The sequence below is a fragment of the Taudactylus pleione genome, unplaced genomic scaffold (assembly GCF_031769625.1).
Source record: "Taudactylus pleione unplaced genomic scaffold, aTauple2 ptg000085l, whole genome shotgun sequence".
NCBI classification, from domain to species: Eukaryota; Metazoa; Chordata; class Amphibia; order Anura; family Myobatrachidae; genus Taudactylus; species Taudactylus pleione.
The window spans coordinates 13,388,880-13,405,746 of NW_028284487.1; the positions used below are offsets into that span (position 1 = coordinate 13,388,880).

The 16,867-nt window shown below is 37.2% G+C and overlaps 15 non-coding genes across 15 annotated transcripts; all 15 read left to right on the plus strand.

Moving 5' to 3' along the window:
• The first annotated feature begins 377 nt into the window (after positions 1 to 377).
• Positions 378 to 449, plus strand: TRNAQ-CUG (transfer RNA glutamine (anticodon CUG)). The gene has a single exon. It is a non-coding gene; the product is annotated as a tRNA-Gln (tRNA).
• Positions 450 to 1,556: 1,107 nt separating this feature from the next.
• TRNAQ-CUG (transfer RNA glutamine (anticodon CUG)) lies at positions 1,557 to 1,628 on the plus strand. The gene has a single exon. It is a non-coding gene; the product is annotated as a tRNA-Gln (tRNA).
• Positions 1,629 to 2,571: 943 nt separating this feature from the next.
• Positions 2,572 to 2,643, plus strand: TRNAQ-CUG (transfer RNA glutamine (anticodon CUG)). Its single transcript has one exon. It is a non-coding gene; the product is annotated as a tRNA-Gln (tRNA).
• Positions 2,644 to 4,601: 1,958 nt separating this feature from the next.
• TRNAQ-CUG (transfer RNA glutamine (anticodon CUG)) lies at positions 4,602 to 4,673 on the plus strand. Its single transcript has one exon. It is a non-coding gene; the product is annotated as a tRNA-Gln (tRNA).
• A 944-nt stretch (positions 4,674 to 5,617) lies between these two features.
• Positions 5,618 to 5,689, plus strand: TRNAQ-CUG (transfer RNA glutamine (anticodon CUG)). Its single transcript has one exon. It is a non-coding gene; the product is annotated as a tRNA-Gln (tRNA).
• A 943-nt stretch (positions 5,690 to 6,632) lies between these two features.
• On the plus strand, positions 6,633 to 6,704 carry TRNAQ-CUG (transfer RNA glutamine (anticodon CUG)). The gene has a single exon. It is a non-coding gene; the product is annotated as a tRNA-Gln (tRNA).
• A 943-nt stretch (positions 6,705 to 7,647) lies between these two features.
• On the plus strand, positions 7,648 to 7,719 carry TRNAQ-CUG (transfer RNA glutamine (anticodon CUG)). Its single transcript has one exon. It is a non-coding gene; the product is annotated as a tRNA-Gln (tRNA).
• Positions 7,720 to 8,663: 944 nt separating this feature from the next.
• Positions 8,664 to 8,735, plus strand: TRNAQ-CUG (transfer RNA glutamine (anticodon CUG)). The gene has a single exon. It is a non-coding gene; the product is annotated as a tRNA-Gln (tRNA).
• A 943-nt stretch (positions 8,736 to 9,678) lies between these two features.
• Positions 9,679 to 9,750, plus strand: TRNAQ-CUG (transfer RNA glutamine (anticodon CUG)). Its single transcript has one exon. It is a non-coding gene; the product is annotated as a tRNA-Gln (tRNA).
• A 944-nt stretch (positions 9,751 to 10,694) lies between these two features.
• Positions 10,695 to 10,766, plus strand: TRNAQ-CUG (transfer RNA glutamine (anticodon CUG)). Its single transcript has one exon. It is a non-coding gene; the product is annotated as a tRNA-Gln (tRNA).
• A 943-nt stretch (positions 10,767 to 11,709) lies between these two features.
• On the plus strand, positions 11,710 to 11,781 carry TRNAQ-CUG (transfer RNA glutamine (anticodon CUG)). The gene has a single exon. It is a non-coding gene; the product is annotated as a tRNA-Gln (tRNA).
• A 943-nt stretch (positions 11,782 to 12,724) lies between these two features.
• Positions 12,725 to 12,796, plus strand: TRNAQ-CUG (transfer RNA glutamine (anticodon CUG)). The gene has a single exon. It is a non-coding gene; the product is annotated as a tRNA-Gln (tRNA).
• Positions 12,797 to 14,021: 1,225 nt separating this feature from the next.
• TRNAQ-CUG (transfer RNA glutamine (anticodon CUG)) lies at positions 14,022 to 14,093 on the plus strand. The gene has a single exon. It is a non-coding gene; the product is annotated as a tRNA-Gln (tRNA).
• A 943-nt stretch (positions 14,094 to 15,036) lies between these two features.
• On the plus strand, positions 15,037 to 15,108 carry TRNAQ-CUG (transfer RNA glutamine (anticodon CUG)). Its single transcript has one exon. It is a non-coding gene; the product is annotated as a tRNA-Gln (tRNA).
• Positions 15,109 to 16,052: 944 nt separating this feature from the next.
• TRNAQ-CUG (transfer RNA glutamine (anticodon CUG)) lies at positions 16,053 to 16,124 on the plus strand. Its single transcript has one exon. It is a non-coding gene; the product is annotated as a tRNA-Gln (tRNA).
• Positions 16,125 to 16,867: the final 743 nt, after the last annotated feature.

Genomic DNA, 16,867 nt, shown 5'->3' on the forward strand with positions numbered 1-16,867 from the left:
AGTCCTCCACATTAAAATAGGCCCATCATCAACTATACGGTTGGCCATAAATCATTAATATCAAAATTGTAGTTTTAGTTTTCTCATCAAACTATGTTATTTTTCTACTTTTCTGTATTTAGAGAGAAATTGGGGCTGACAGTGTAGGCGTTGTACACACCCACTTGGATCTGGCTACATCCACATAGCACTGGTCACATCTCCTCACCTTTTCAGTATAGGCCCTGAAACATTTTAGCCCCTGACCCATGTGGCCCTTAATCCGGCCTTAACAATATGCAAATAGATTGGTAGCATTTCAAAGATTTTAAGCACCTCCAGTTTAGTATACACTTTATTATATGTGGACTGTTACAGCCTGGCATAACATGTCAATAGGTTCCATGGTGTAATGGTTAGCACTCTGGACTCTGAATCCAGCGATTCGAGTTCAAATCTCCGTGGGACCTTGTTTAAATATTTATTGTAAAAATAGTACACAAATATGACACGTTATAAAATATGTATGTATTCGTGGCTGATTGGTTTTGGCGATGGACTAGAAATCCATTGGGGTCTCCCAGCGCGTGTTGAAATACTGCTGACTACATTTTGGCCTGAGTTCAAATCAAATGTTTAAATATTTATTGTAAAAATAGTAAACAAATATGACACATTATAAAATATGTATGTATTCGTGGCCGATTGGTTTTGGCGATGGACTAGAAATCCATTGGGGTCTCCCAGCGCCTGTTCAAATACTGCCGACTACATTTTGGCTTGCTGGAAAAATGTCATTGAAATAAATTTTAAACCAATACTCAAACGTTTTAGAAACCATTCAGTGATCATAAACACCTGTAGAATAAACCAAAAATGCTTCCTTTCTTTGCCATGGGGGTGTGCCTACTATTATATTATCATAGTTATGTTATTTGCACCTGATACCAGCAATATTCCCCCATATCATCTAATTTATCAATCTCCTTCATGATTTACCATATCACCATGTACTTTAGCTTTCTCTAAAAAATCATCATATCACCATTTTGGGCAATCACAATCTGGGATGTGAAATCCATTGCTACAGCACTCAAAAAGGTAACAGAGGGTTTTTCTGGTTTGCCATAAAAAGTTATTTATACATAGAGTTGAAAACAATACACAGGGCGAGAATAACAATGGGGTGGAAGGATCAACAGTCCTCCACATAAAAATAGGCTCACCATCAACTGTACGGCTGGCCATAAATCATAAGTAATAAAATTGTAGTTTTAGTTTTCTCATCAAACTATGTTATTTTTCTACTTTTCTGTATTTAGAGAGAAATTGGGGCTGACAGTGTAGGCGTTGTACACACCCACTTGGATCTGGCTACATCCACATAGCACTGGTCACATCTCCTCACCTTTTCAGTATAGGCCCTGAAACATTTTAGCCCCTGACCCATGTGGCCCTTAATCCGGCCTTAACAATATGCTAATAGATTGGTAGCATTTCAAAGATTTTAAGCATCTCCAGTTTAGTATACAGTTTATTATATGTGGACTGTTACAGCCTTGCATAACATGTCAATAGGTTCCATGGTGTAATGGTTAGCACTCTGGACTCTGAATCCAGCGATCCGAGTTCAAATCTCGGTGGGACCTTGTTTAAATATTTATTGTAAAAATAGTAAACAAATATGACACGTTATAAAATATAAAATATTCGTGGCCGATGGGTTTTGGCGATGGACTAGAAATCCATTGGGGTCTCCCACCGCGTGTTCAAATACTGCCGACTACATTTTGGCTTGCTGGAAAAATGTCATTGAAATAAATTTTAAAACAATACTCAAACATTTTAGAAACCATTCAGTGATCATAAACCCCTGTAGAATAAACCAAAAATGCTTCCTTTCTTTGCCATGGGGGTGTGCCTACTATTATATTATCATAGTTATGTTATTTGCACCTGATACCAGCAATATTCCCCCATATAATCTAATTTATCAATCTCCTTCATGATTTACGATATCACCATGTACTTTAGCTTTCTCTAAAAAATCATCATATCACCATTTTGTGCAATCACAATCTGGGATGTTAAATCCATTGCTACAGCACTCAAGAAGGTAGCAGAGGGTTTTTCTGGTTTGCCATAAAAAGTTATTTATACATAGAGTTGAAAACAATACACAGGGCGAGAATAACAATGGGGTGGATGGAGCTACAGTCCTCCACATAAAAATAGGCCGACCATCAACTGTACGGTTGGCCATAAATCATAAGTATTAAAATTGTAGTTTTAGTTTTCTCATCAAACTATGTTATTTTTCTACTTTTCTGTATTTAGAGAGAAATTGGGGCTGACAGTGTAGGCGTTGTACACACCCACTTGGATCTGGCTACATCCACGTAGCACTGGTCACATCTCCTCACCTTTTCAGTATAGGCCCTGAAACATTTTAGCCCCTGACCCATGTGGCCCTTAATCCGGCCTTAACAATATGCTAATAGATTGGTAGCATTTCAAAGATTTTAAGCATCTCCAGTTTAGTATACAGTTTATTATATGTGGACTGTTACAGCCTGGCACAACACGTCGATAGGTTCCATGGTGTAATGGTTAGCACTCTGGACTCTGAATCCAGCGGTCTGAGTTCAAATCTTGGTGGGACCTTGTTTAAATATTTATTTTAAAAATAGTAAACAAATATGACACGTTATAAAATATAAAATATTCGTGGCCTATGGGTTTTGGCGATGGACTAGAAATCCATTGGGGTCTCCCAGCGCGTGTTGAAATACTGCCGACTACATTTTGGCTTGCTAGAAAAATGTCATTGAAATAAATTTTAAACCAATACTCAAACGTTTTAGAAACCATTCAGTGATAATAAACACCTGTAGAATAAACCAAAAAAGCTTCCTTTCTTTGCCATGGTGGTGTGCCTACTATTATATTATCATAGTTATGTTACTTGCACCTGATACCAGCAATATTCCCCCATATCATCTAATTTATGAATCTCCTTCATGATATACCATATCACCATGTACTTTTGCTTTCTCTACAAAATCATCATATCACCATTTTGGGCAATCACAATCTGGGAAGTGAAATCCATTGCTACAGCACTCAAAAAGGTAACAGAGGGTTTTTCTGCTTTGCCATAAAAAGTTATTTATACATAGCGATGAAAACAATAAACAGGGTGAGAATAACAATGGGGTGGATGGAGCAACAGTCCTCCACATTAAAATAGGCCCATCATCAACTGTACGGTTGGCCATAAATCATAAGTTTCAAAATTGTAGTTTTATTTTTCTCATCAAACTATGTTATTTTTCATCTTTTTTGTATTTAGAGAGAAATTGGGGCTGACAGTGTAGGCGTTGTACACATCCACTTGGATCTGGCTACATCCACATAGCACTGGTCACATCTCCTCACCTTTTCAGTATAGGCCCTGAAACATTTTAGCCCCTGACCCATGTGGCCCTTAATCCGGACTTACCAATATGCAAATAGATTGGTAGCATTTCAAAGATTTTAAGCACCTCCAGTTTAGTATACAGTTTATTATATGTGGACTGTTACAGCCTGGCATAATATGTCAATAGGTTCCATGGTGTAATGGTTAGCACTCTGGACTCTGAATCCAGCGATTCGAGTTCAAATTTCCGTGGGACCTTGTTTAAATATTTATTGTAAAAATAGTAAACAAATATGACACGTTATAAAATATAAAATATTCGTGGCCGATGGGTTTTGGCGATGGACTAGAAATCCATTGGGGTCTCCCACCGCGTGTTCAAATACTGCCGACTACATTTTGGCTTGCTGGAAAAATGTCATTGAAATAAATTTTAAAACAATACTCAAACATTTTAGAAACCATTCAGTGATCATAAACCACTGTAGAATAAACCAAAAATGCTTCCTTTCTTTGCCATGGGGGTGTGCCTACTATTATATTATCATAGTTATGTTATTTGCACCTGATACCAGCAATATGCCCCCATATAATCTAATTTATCAATCTCCTTCATGATTTACCATATCACCATGTACTTTAGCTTTCTCTAAAAAATCATCATATCACCATTTTGTGCAATCACAATCTGGGATGTTAAATCCATTGCTACAGCACTCAAGAAGGTAGCAGAGGGTTTTTCTGGTTTGCCATAAAAAGTTATTTATACATAGAGTTGAAAACAATACACAGGGCGAGAATAACAATGGGGTGGATGGAGCTACAGTCCTCCACATAAAAATAGGCCGACCATCAAGTGTACGGTTGGCCATAAATCATAAGTATTAAAATTGTAGTTTTAGTTTTCTCATCAAACTATGTTATTTTTCTACTTTTCTGTATGTAGAGAGAAATTGGGGCTGACAGTGTAGGCGTTGTACACACCCACTTGGATCTGGCTATATCCACATAGCACTGGTCACAGCTCCTCCCCTTCTCAGTATAGGCCCTGAAACATTTTAGCCCCTGACCCATGTGGCCCTTAATCCGGCCTTAACAATATGCAAATAGATTGGTAGCATTTCAAAGATTTTAAGCACCTCCAGTTTAGTATACAGTTTATTATATGTGGACTGTTACAGCCTGACATAACATGTCAATAGGTTCCATGGTGTAATGGTTACCACTCTGGACTCTGAATCCAGCGATCCGAGTTCAAATCTCGGTGGGACCTTGTTTAAATATTTATTGTAAAAATAGTAAACAAATATGACACGTTATAAAATATGTATGTATTCGTGGCCGATAGGTTTTGGCGATGGACTAGAAATCCATTGGGGTCTCCAACCGCGTTTTCAAATACTGCCTACTACATTTTGGCTTGCTGGAAAAATGTCATTGAAATAAATTTTAAAACAATACTCAAACATTTTAGAAACCATTCAGTGATCATAAACCCCTGTAGAATAAACCAAAAATGCTTCCTTTCTTTGCCATGGGGGTGTGCCTACTATTATATTATCATAGTTATGTTATTTGCACCTGATACCAGCAATTTTCCCCCATATAATCTAATTTATCAATCTCCTTCATGATTTACCATATCACCATATACTTTAGCTTTCTCTAAAAAATCATCATATCACCATTTTGGGCAATCACAATCTGGGATGTGAAATCCATTGCTACAGCACTCAAAAAGGTAACAGAGGGTTTTTCTGGTTTGCCATAAAAAGTTATTTATACATAGAGTTGAAAACAATACACAGGGCAAGAATAACAATGGGGTGGATGGAGCAACAGTCCTCCACATTAAAATAGGCCCATCATCAACTATATGGTTGGCCATAAATCATAAATATCAAAATTGTAGTTTTAGTTTTCTCATCAAACTATGTTATTTTTCTACTTTTCTGTATTTAGAGAGAAATTGGGGCTGACAGTGTAGGCGTTGTACACACCCACTTGGATCTGGCTACATCCACATAGCACTGGTCACATCTCCTCACCTTTTCAGTATAGGCCCTGAAACATTTTAGCCCCTGACCCATGTGGCCCTTAATCCGGCCTTAACAATATGCTAATAGATTGGTAGCATTTCAAAGATTTTAAGCATCTCCAGTTTAGTATACAGTTTATTATATGTGGACTGTTACAGCCTGGCACAACACGTCGATAGGTTCCATGGTGTAATGGTTAGCACTCTGGACTCTGAATCCAGCGGTCCGAGTTCAAATCTTGGTGGGACCTTGTTTATATATTTATTTTAAAAATAGTAAACAAATATGACACGTTATAAAATATAAAATATTCGTGGCCTATGGGTTTTGGCGATGGACTAGAAATCCATTGGGGTCTCCCAGCGCGTGTTGAAATACTGCCGACTACATTTTGGCTTGCTGGAAAAATGTCATTGAAATAAATTTTAAACCAATACTCAAACGTTTTAGAAACCATTCAGTGATAATAAACACCTGTAGAATAAACCAAAAAAGCTTCCTTTCTTTGCCATGGTGGTGTGCCTACTATTATATTATCATAGTTATGTTACTTGCACCTGATACCAGCAATATTCCCCCATATCATCTAATTTATGAATCTCCTTCATGATATACCATATCACCATGTACTTTTGCTTTCTCTACAAAATCATCATATCACCATTTTGGGCAATCACAATCTGGGAAGTGAAATCCATTGCTACAGCACTCAAAAAGGTAACAGAGGGTTTTTCTGCTTTGCCATAAAAAGTTATTTATACATAGCGATGAAAACAATAAACAGGGTGAGAATAACAAAGGGGTGGATGGAGCAACAGTCCTCCACATTAAAATAGGCCCATCATCAACTGTACGGTTGGCCATAAATCATAAGTTTCAAAATTGTAGTTTTATTTTTCTCATCAAACTATGTTATTTTTCATCTTTTTTGTATTTAGAGAGAAATTGGGGCTGACAGTGTAGGCGTTGTACACATCCACTTGGATCTGGCTACATCCACATAGCACTGGTCACATCTCCTCACCTTTTCAGTATAGGCCCTGAAACATTTTAGCCCCTGACCCATGTGGCCCTTAATCCGGACTTACCAATATGCAAATAGATTGGTAGCATTTCAAAGATTTTAATCATCTCCAGTTTAGTATACAGTTTATTATATGTGGACTGTTACAGCCTGGCATAATACGTCAATAGGTTCCATGGTGTAATGGTTAGCACTCTGGACTCTGAATCCAGCGATCCGAGTTCAAATCTCGGTGGGACCTTGTTTAAATATTTATTGTAAAAATAGTAAACAAATATGACACGTTATAAAATATAAAATATTCGTGGCCGATGGGTTTTGGCGATGGACTAGAAATCCAGTGGGGTCTCCCACCTTGTGTTCAAATACTGCCGACTACATTTTGGCTTGCTGGAAAAATGTCATTGAAATAAATTTTAAAACAATACTCAAACATTTTAGAAACCATTCAGTGATCATAAACCCCTGTAGAATAAACCAAAAATGCTTCCTTTCTTTGCCATGGGGGTGTGCCTACTATTATATTATCATAGTTATGTTATTTGCACCTGATACCAGCAATATTCCCCCATATAATCTAATTTATCAATCTCCTTCATGATTTACCATATCAGCATGTACTTTAGCTTTCTCTAAAAAATCATCATATCACCATTTTGGGCAATCACAATCTGGGATGTGAAATCCATTGCTACAGCACTCAAAAAGGTAACAGAGGGTTTTTCTGCTTTGCCATAAAAAGTTATTTATACATAGAGTTGAAAACAATACACAGGGCGAGAATAACAATGGGGTGGATGGAGCAACAGTCCTCCACATTAAAATAGTCCCATCATCAACTATACGGTTGGCCATAAATCATAAATATCAAAATTATAGTTTTAGTTTTCTCATCAAACTATCTTAATTTTCTACTTTTCTGTATTTAGAGAGAAATTGGGGCTGACAGTGTAGGCGTTGTACACACCCACTTGGATCTGGCTACATCCACATAGCACTGGTCACATCTCCTCACCTTTTCAGTATAGGCCCTGAAACATTTTAGCCCCTGACCCATGTGGCCCTTAATCCGGCCTTAACAATATGCAAATAGATTGGTAGCATTTCAAAGATTTTAAGCACCTCCAGTTTAGCATACAGTTTATTATATGTGGACTGTTACAGCCTTGCATAACATGTCAACAGGTTCCGTGGTGTAATGGTTAGCACTCTGGACTCTGAATCCAGCGATCCGAGTTCAAATCTCGGTGGGACCTTGTTTAAATATTTATTGTAAAAATAGTAAACAAATATGACACGTTATAAAATATGTATGTATTTGTGGCCGATAGATTTTGGCGATGGACTAGAAATCCATTGGGGTCTCCCAGCGCGTGTTGAAATACTGCCGACTACATTTTGGCTTGCTGGAAAAATGTCATTGAAATAAATTTTAAACCAATACTCAAACATTTTAGAAACCATTCAGTGATAATAAACACCTGTAGAATAAACCAAAAATGCTTCCTTTCTTTGCCATGGTGGTGTGCCTACTATTATATTATCATAGTTATGTTACTTGCACCTGATACCAGCAATATTCCCCCATATCATCTAATTTATCAATCTCCTTCATGATTTACCATATCACCATGTACTTTTGCTTTCTCTAAAAAATCATCATATCACCATTTTGGGCAATCACAATCTGGGAAGTGAAATCCATTGCTACAGCACTCAAAAAGGTAACAGAGGGATTTTCTGCTTTGCCATAAAAAGTTATTTATACATAGTGATGAAAACAATACACAGGGTGAGAATAACAATGGGGTGGATGGAGCAACAGTCCTCCACATTAAAATAGGCCCATCATCAACTGTACGGTTGGCCATAAATCATAAGTTTCAAAATTGTAGTTTTAGTTTTCTCATCAAACTATGTTATTTTTCTACTTTTCTGTATTTAGAGAGAAATTGGGGCTGACAGTGTAGGCGTTGTACACATCCACTTGGATCTGGCTACATCCACATAGCACTGGTCACATCTCCTCACCTTTTCAGTATAGGCCCTGAAACATTTTAGCCCCTGACCCATGTGGCCCTTAATCCGGACTTAACAATATGCAAATAGATTGGTAGCATTTCAAAGATTTTAATCATCTCCAGTTTAGTATACAGTTTATTATATGTGGACTGTTACAGCCTGGCATAATACGTCAATAGGTTCCATGGTGTAATGGTTAGCACTCTGGACTCTGAATCCAGCGATCCGAGTTCAAATCTCGGTGGGACCTTGTTTAAATATTTATTATAAAATTAGTAAACAAATATGACACGTTATAAAATATAAAATATTTGTGGCCGATGGGTTTTGGCGATGGACTAGAAATCCAGTGGGGTCTCCCACCGCGTTTTCAAATACTGCCTACTACATTTGGGCTTGCTAGAAAAATGTCATTGAAATAAATTTTAAACCAATACTCAAACATTTTAGAAACCATTCAGTGATCATAAACACCTGTAGAATAAACCAAAAATGCTTCCTTTCTATGCCATGGGGGTGTGCCTAATATTATATTATCATAGTTATGTTATTTGCACCTGATACCAGCAATATTCCCCCATATCATCTAATTTATCAATCTCCTTCATGATTTACCATATCACCATGTACTTTTGCTTTCTCTAAAAAATCATCATATCACCATTTTGGGCAATCACAATCTGGGAAGTGAAATCCATTGCTACAGCACTCAAAAAGGTAACAGAGGGATTTTCTGCTTTGCCATAAAAAGTTATTTATACATAGCGATGAAAACAATACACAGGGTGAGAATAACAATGGGGTGGATGGAGCAACAGTCCTCCACATTAAAATAGGCCCATCATCAACTGTACGGTTGGCCATAAATCATAAGTTTCAAAATTGTAGTTTTAGTTATCTCATCAAACTATGTTATTTTTCTACTTTTCTGTATTTAGAGAGAAATTGGGGCTGACAGTGTAGGCGTTGTACACACCCACTTGGATCTGGCTACATCCACATAGCACTGGTCACATCTCCTCACCTTTTCAGTATAGGCCCTGAAACATTTTAGCCCCTGACCCATGTGGCCCTTAATCCGGCCTTAACAATATGCAAATAGATTGGTAGCATTTCAAAGATTTTAAGCACCTCCAGTTTAGCATACAGTTTATTATATGTGGACTGTTACAGCCTTGCATAACATGTCAACAGGTTCCGTGGTGTAATGGTTAGCACTCTGGACTCTGAATCCAGCGATCCGAGTTCAAATCTCGGTGGGACCTTGTTTAAATATTTATTGTAAAAATAGTAAACAAATATGACACGTTATAAAATATGTATGTATTTGTGGCCGATAGATTTTGGCGATGGACTAGAAATCCATTGGGGTCTCCCAGCGCGTGTTGAAATACTGCCGACTACATTTTGGCTTGCTGGAAAAATGTCATTGAAATAAATTTTAAACCAATACTCAAACATTTTAGAAACCATTCAGTGATAATAAACACCTGTAGAATAAACCAAAAATGCTTCCTTTCTTTGCCATGGTGGTGTGCCTACTATTATATTATCATAGTTATGTTACTTGCACCTGATACCAGCAATATTCCCCCATATCATCTAATTTATCAATCTCCTTCATGATTTACCATATCACCATGTACTTTTGCTTTCTCTAAAAAATCATCATATCACCATTTTGGGCAATCACAATCTGGGAAGTGAAATCCATTGCTACAGCACTCAAAAAGGTAACAGAGGGATTTTCTGCTTTGCCATAAAAAGTTATTTATACATATTGATGAAAACAATACACAGGGTGAGAATAACAATGGGGTGGATGGAGCAACAGTCCTCCACATTAAAATAGGCCCATCATCAACTGTACGGTTGGCCATAAATCATAAGTTTCAAAATTGTAGTTTTAGTTTTCTCATCAAACTATGTTATTTTTCTACTTTTCTGTATTTAGAGAGAAATTGGGGCTGACAGTGTAGGCGTTGTACACATCCACTTGGATCTGGCTACATCCACATAGCACTGGTCACATCTCCTCACCTTTTCAGTATAGGCCCTGAAACATTTTAGCCCCTGACCCATGTGGCCCTTAATCCGGACTTAACAATATGCAAATAGATTGGTAGCATTTCAAAGATTTTAATCATCTCCAGTTTAGTATACAGTTTATTATATGTGGACTGTTACAGCCTGGCATAATACGTCAATAGGTTCCATGGTGTAATGGTTAGCACTCTGGACTCTGAATCCAGCGATCCGAGTTCAAATCTCGGTGGGACCTTGTTTAAATATTTATTATAAAAATAGTAAACAAATATGACACGTTATAAAATATAAAATATTTGTGGCCGATGGGTTTTGGCGATGGACTAGAAATCCAGTGGGGTCTCCCACCGCGTTTTCAAATACTGCCTACTACATTTGGGCTTGCTAGAAAAATGTCATTGAAATAAATTTTAAACCAATACTCAAACATTTTAGAAACCATTCAGTGATCATAAACACCTGTAGAATAAACCAAAAATGCTTCCTTTCTTTGCCATGGTGGTGTGCCTACTATTATATTATCATAGTTATGTTACTTGCACCTGATACCAGCAATATTCCCCCATATCATCTAATTTATCAATCTCCTTCATGATTTACCATATCACCATGTACTTTTGCTTTCTCTAAAAAATCATCATATCACCATTTTGGGCAATCACAATCTGGGAAGTGAAATCCATTGCTACAGCACTCAAGAAGGTAGCAGAGAGTTTTTCTGGTTTGCCATAAAAAGTTATTTATACATAGAGTTGAAAACAATACACAGGGCGAGAATAACAATGGGGTGGATGGAGCTACAGTCCTCCACATAAAAATAGGCCGACCATCAAATTTACGGTTGGCCATAAATCATAAGTATTAAAATTGTAGTTTTAGTTTTCTCATCAAACTATGTTATTTTTCTACTTTTCTGTATTTAGAGAGAAATTGGGGCTGACAGTGTAGGCGTTGTACACACCCACTTGGATCTGGCTACATCCACATAGCACTGGTCACAGCTCCTCCCCTTCTCAGTATAGGCCCTGAAACATTTTAGCCCCTGACCCATGTGGCCCTTAATCCGGCCTTAACAATATGCAAATAGATTGGTAGCATTTCAAAGATTTTAAGCATCTCCAGTTTAGTATACAGTTTATTATATGTGGACTGTTACAGCCTGGCATAATACGTCATTAGGTTCCATGGTGTAATGGTTAGCACTCTGGACTCTGAATCCAGCGATCCGAGTTCAAATCTCGGTGGGACCTTGTTTAAATATTTATTGTAAAAATAGTAAACAAATATGACACGTTATAAAATATAAAATATTCGTGGCCGATGGGTTTTGGCGATGGACTAGAAATCCATTGGGGTCTCCCACCGCGTGTTCAAATACTGCCGACTACATTTTGGCTTGCTGGAAAAATGTCATTGAAATAAATTTTAAAACAATACTCAAACATTTTAGAAACCATTCAGTGATCATAAACACCTGTAGAATAAACCAAAAATGCTTCCTTTCTTTGCCATGGGGGTGTGCCTAATATTATATTATCATAGTTATGTTATTTGCACCTGATACCAGCAATATTCCCCCATATCATCTAATTTATCAATCTCCTTCATGATTTACCATATCACCATGTACTTTTGCTTTCTCTAAAAAATCATCATATCACCATTTTGGGCAATCACAATCTGGGAAGTGTAATCCATTGCTACAGCACTCAAAAAGGTAACAGAGGGATTTTCTGCTTTGCCATAAAAAGTTATTTATACATAGCGATGAAAACAATACACAGGGTGAGAATAACAATGGGGTGGATGGAGCAACAGTCCTCCACATTAAAATAGGCCCATCATCAACTGTACGGTTGGCCATAAATCATAAGTTTCAAAATTGTAGTTTTAGTTATCTCATCAAACTATGTTATTTTTCTACTTTTCTGTATTTAGAGAGAAATTGGGGCTGACAGTGTAGGCGTTGTACACATCCACTTGGATCTGGCTACATCCACATAGCACTGGTCACATCTCCTCACCTTTTCAGTATAGGCCCTGAAACATTGTAGCCCCTGACCCATGTGGCCCTTACTCCGGACTTAACAATATGCAAATAGATTGGTAGCATTTCAAAGATTTTAATCATCTCCAGTTTAGTATACAGTTTATTATATGTGGACTGTTACAGCCTGGCATAATACGTCAATAGGTTCCATGGTGTAATGGTTAGCACTCTGGACTCTGAATCCAGCGATCCGAGTTCAAATCTCGGTGGGACCTTGTTTAAATATTTATTATAAAAATAGTAAACAAATATGACACGTTATAAAATATAAAATATTTGTGGCCGATGGGTTTTGGCGATGGACTAGAAATCCAGTGGGGTCCCCCACCGCGTTTTCAAATACTGCCTACTACATTTGGGCTTGCTAGAAAAATGTCATTGAAATAAATTTTAAACCAATACTCAAACATTTTAGAAACCATTCAGTGATCATAAACACCTGTAGAATAAACCAAAAATGCTTCCTTTCTATGCCATGGGGGTGTGCCTAATATTATATTATCATAGTTATGTTATTTGCACCTGATACCAGCAATATTCCCCCATATAATCTATATGTATAGGCCCAGTATAGGCCCTGAAACATTTTAGCCCCTGACCCATGTGGCCCTTAATCCGGACTTATTGTAAAAATAGTAAACAAATATGACACGTTATAAAATATAAAATATTTTAAACCAATACTCAAACATTTTAGAAACCATTCAGTGATCATAAACCCCTGTAGAATAAACCAAAAATGCTTCCTTTCTTTGCGATGGGGGTGTGCCTACTATTATATTATCATAGTTATGTTATTTGCACCTGATACCAGCAATATTCCCCCATATAATCTAATTTATCAATCTCCTTCATGATTTACCATATCACCATGTACTTTAGCTTTCTCTAAAAAATCATCATATCACCATTTTGGGCAATCACAATCTGGGACGTGAAATCCATTGCTACAGCACTCAAAAAGGTAACAGAGGGTTTTTCTGGTTTGCCATAAAAAGTTATTTATACATAGAGTTGAAAACAATACACAGGGCGAGAATAACAATGGGGTGGATGGAGCAACAGTCCTCCACATTAAAATAGGCCCATCATCAACTATACGGTTGGCCATAAATCATAAATATCAAAATTGTAGTTTTAGTTTTCTCATCAAACTATGTTATTTTTCTACTTTTCAGTATTTAGAGAGAAATTGGGGCTGACAGTGTAGGCGTTGTACACACCCACTTGGATCTGGCTACATCCACATAGCACTGGTCACATCTCCTCACCTTTTCAGTATAGGCCCTGAAACATTTTAGCCCATGACCCATGTGGCCCTTAATCCGGACTTAACAATATGCAAATAGATTGGTAGCATTTCAAAGATTTTAAGCATCTCCAGTTTAGTATACAGTTTATTATATGTGGACTGTTACAGCCTGGCATAATACGTCAATAGGTTCCATGGTGTAATGGTTAGCACTCTGGACTCTGAATCCAGCAATCCGAGTTCAAATCTCAGTGGGACCTTGTTTAAATATTTATTGTAAAAATAGTAAACAAATATGACACGTTATAAAATATAAAATATTCGTGGCCGATGGGTTTTGGCGATGGACTAGAAATCCAGTGGGGTCTCCCACCACGTGTTCAAATACTGCCGACTACATTTTGGCTTGCTGGAAAAATGTCATTGAAATAAATTTTAAAACAATACTCAAACATTTTAGAAACCATTCAGTGATCATAAACCCCTGTATAATAAACCAAAAATGCTTCCTTTCTTTGCCATGGGGGTGTGCCTACTATTATATTATCATAGTTATGTTATTTGCACCTGATACCAGCAATATTCCCCCATATAATCTAATTTATCAATCTCCTTCATGATTTACCATATCACCATGTACTTTAGCTTTCTCTAAAAAATCATCATATCACCATTTTGGGCAATCACAATCTGGGATGTGAAATCCATTGCTACAGCACTCAAAAAGGTAACAGAGGGTTTTTCTGGTTTGCAATAAAAAGTTATTTATACATAGAGTTGAAAACAATACACAGGGCGAGAATAACAATGGGGTGGATGGAGCAACAGTCCTCCACATTAAAATAGTCCCATCATCAACTATACGGTTGGCCATAAATCATAAATATCAAAATTATAGTTTTAGTTTTCTCATCAAACTATCTTAATTTTCTACTTTTCTGTATTTAGAGAGAAATTGGGGCTGACAGTGTAGGCGTTGTACACACCCACTTGGATCTGGCTACATCCACATAGCACTGGTCACATCTCCTCACCTTTTCAGTATAGGCCCTGAAACATTTTAGCCCCTGACCCATGTGGCCCTTAATCCGGCCTTAACAATATGCAAATAGATTGGTAGCATTTCAAAGATTTTAAGCATCTCCAGTTTAGTATACAGTTTATTATATGTGGACTGTTACAGCCTGTCATAATACGTCAATAGGTTCCATGGTGTAATGGTTAGCACTCTGGACTCTGAATCCAGCGATCCGAGTTCAAATCTCGGTGGGACCTTGTTTAAATATTTATTGTAAAAAATGTAAACAAATATGACACATTATAAAATATGTATGTATTCGTGGCCGATTGGTTTTGGCGATGGACTAGAAATCCATTGGGGTCTCCCACCTCGTGTTCAAATACTGCCGACTACATTTTGGCTTGCTGGAAAAATGTCATTGAAATAAATTTTAAAACAATACTCAAACATTTTAGAAACCATTCAGTGATCATAAACCCCTGTAGAATAAACCAAAAATGCTTCCTTTCTTTGCCATGGGGGTGTGCCTACTATTATATTATCATAGTTATGTTATTTGCACCTGATACCAGCAATATTCCCCCATATAATCTAATTTATCAATCTCCTTCATGATTTACCATATCACTATGTACTTTAGCTTTCTCTAAAAAATCATCATATCACCATTTTGTGCAATCACAATCTGGGATGTTAAATCCATTGCTACAGCACTCAAGAAGGTAGCAGAGAGTTTTTCTGGTTTGCCATAAAAAGTTATTTATACATAGAGTTGAAAACAATATACAGGGCGAGAATAACAATGGGGTGGATGGAGCTACAGTCCTCCACATAAAAATAGGCCGACCATCAAATGTACGGTTGGCCATAAATCATAAGTATTAAAATTGTAGTTTTAGTTTTCTCATCAAACTATGTTATTTTTCTACTTTTCTGTATTTAGAGAGAAATTGGGGCTGACAGTGTAGGCGTTGTACACACCCACTTGGATCTGGCTACATCCACATAGCACTGGTCACAGCTCCTCCCCTTCTCAGTATAGGCCCTGAAACATTTTAGCCCCTGACCCATGTGGCCCTTAATCCGGCCTTAACAATATGCAAATAGATTGGTAGCATTTCAAAGATTTTAAGCATCTCCAGTTTAGTATACAGTTTATTATATGTGGACTGTTACAGCCTGGCATAATACGTCAATAGGTTCCATGGTGTAATGGTTAGCACTCTGGACTCTGAATCCAGCGATCCGAGTTCAAATCTCGGTGGGACCTTGTTTAAATATTTATTGTAAAAATAGTAAACAAATATGACACGTTATAAAATATAAAATATTCGTGGCCGATGGGTTTTGGCGATGGACTAGAAATCCATTGGGGTCTCCCACCGCGTGTTCAAATACTGCCGACTACATTTTGGCTTGCTGGAAAAATATCATTGAAATAAATTTTAAAACAATACTCAAACATTTTAGAAACCATTCAGTGATCATAAACCCCTGTAGAATAAACCAAAAATGCTTCCTTTCTTTGCCATGGGGGTGTGCCTACTATTATATTATCATAGTTATGTTATTTGCACCTGATACCAGCAATATTCCCCCATATAATCTAATTTATCAATCTCCTTCATGATTTACCATATCACCATGTACTTTAGCTTTCTCTAAAAAATCATCATATCACCATTTTGGGCAATCACAATCTGGGATGTTAAATCCATTGCTACAGCACTCAAGAAGGTAGCAGAGGGTTTTTCTGGTTTGCCATAAAAAGTTATTTATACATAGAGTTGAAAACAATACACAGGGTGAGAATAACAATGGGGTGGATGGAGCTACAGTCCTCCACATAAAAATAGGCCGACCATCAACTGTACGGTTGGCCATAAATCATAAGTATTAAAATTGTAGTTTTAGTTTTCTCATCAAACTATGTTATTTTTCTACTTTTCTGTATTTAGAGAGAAATTGGGGCTGACAGTGTAGGCATTGTACACACCCACTTGGATCTGGCTA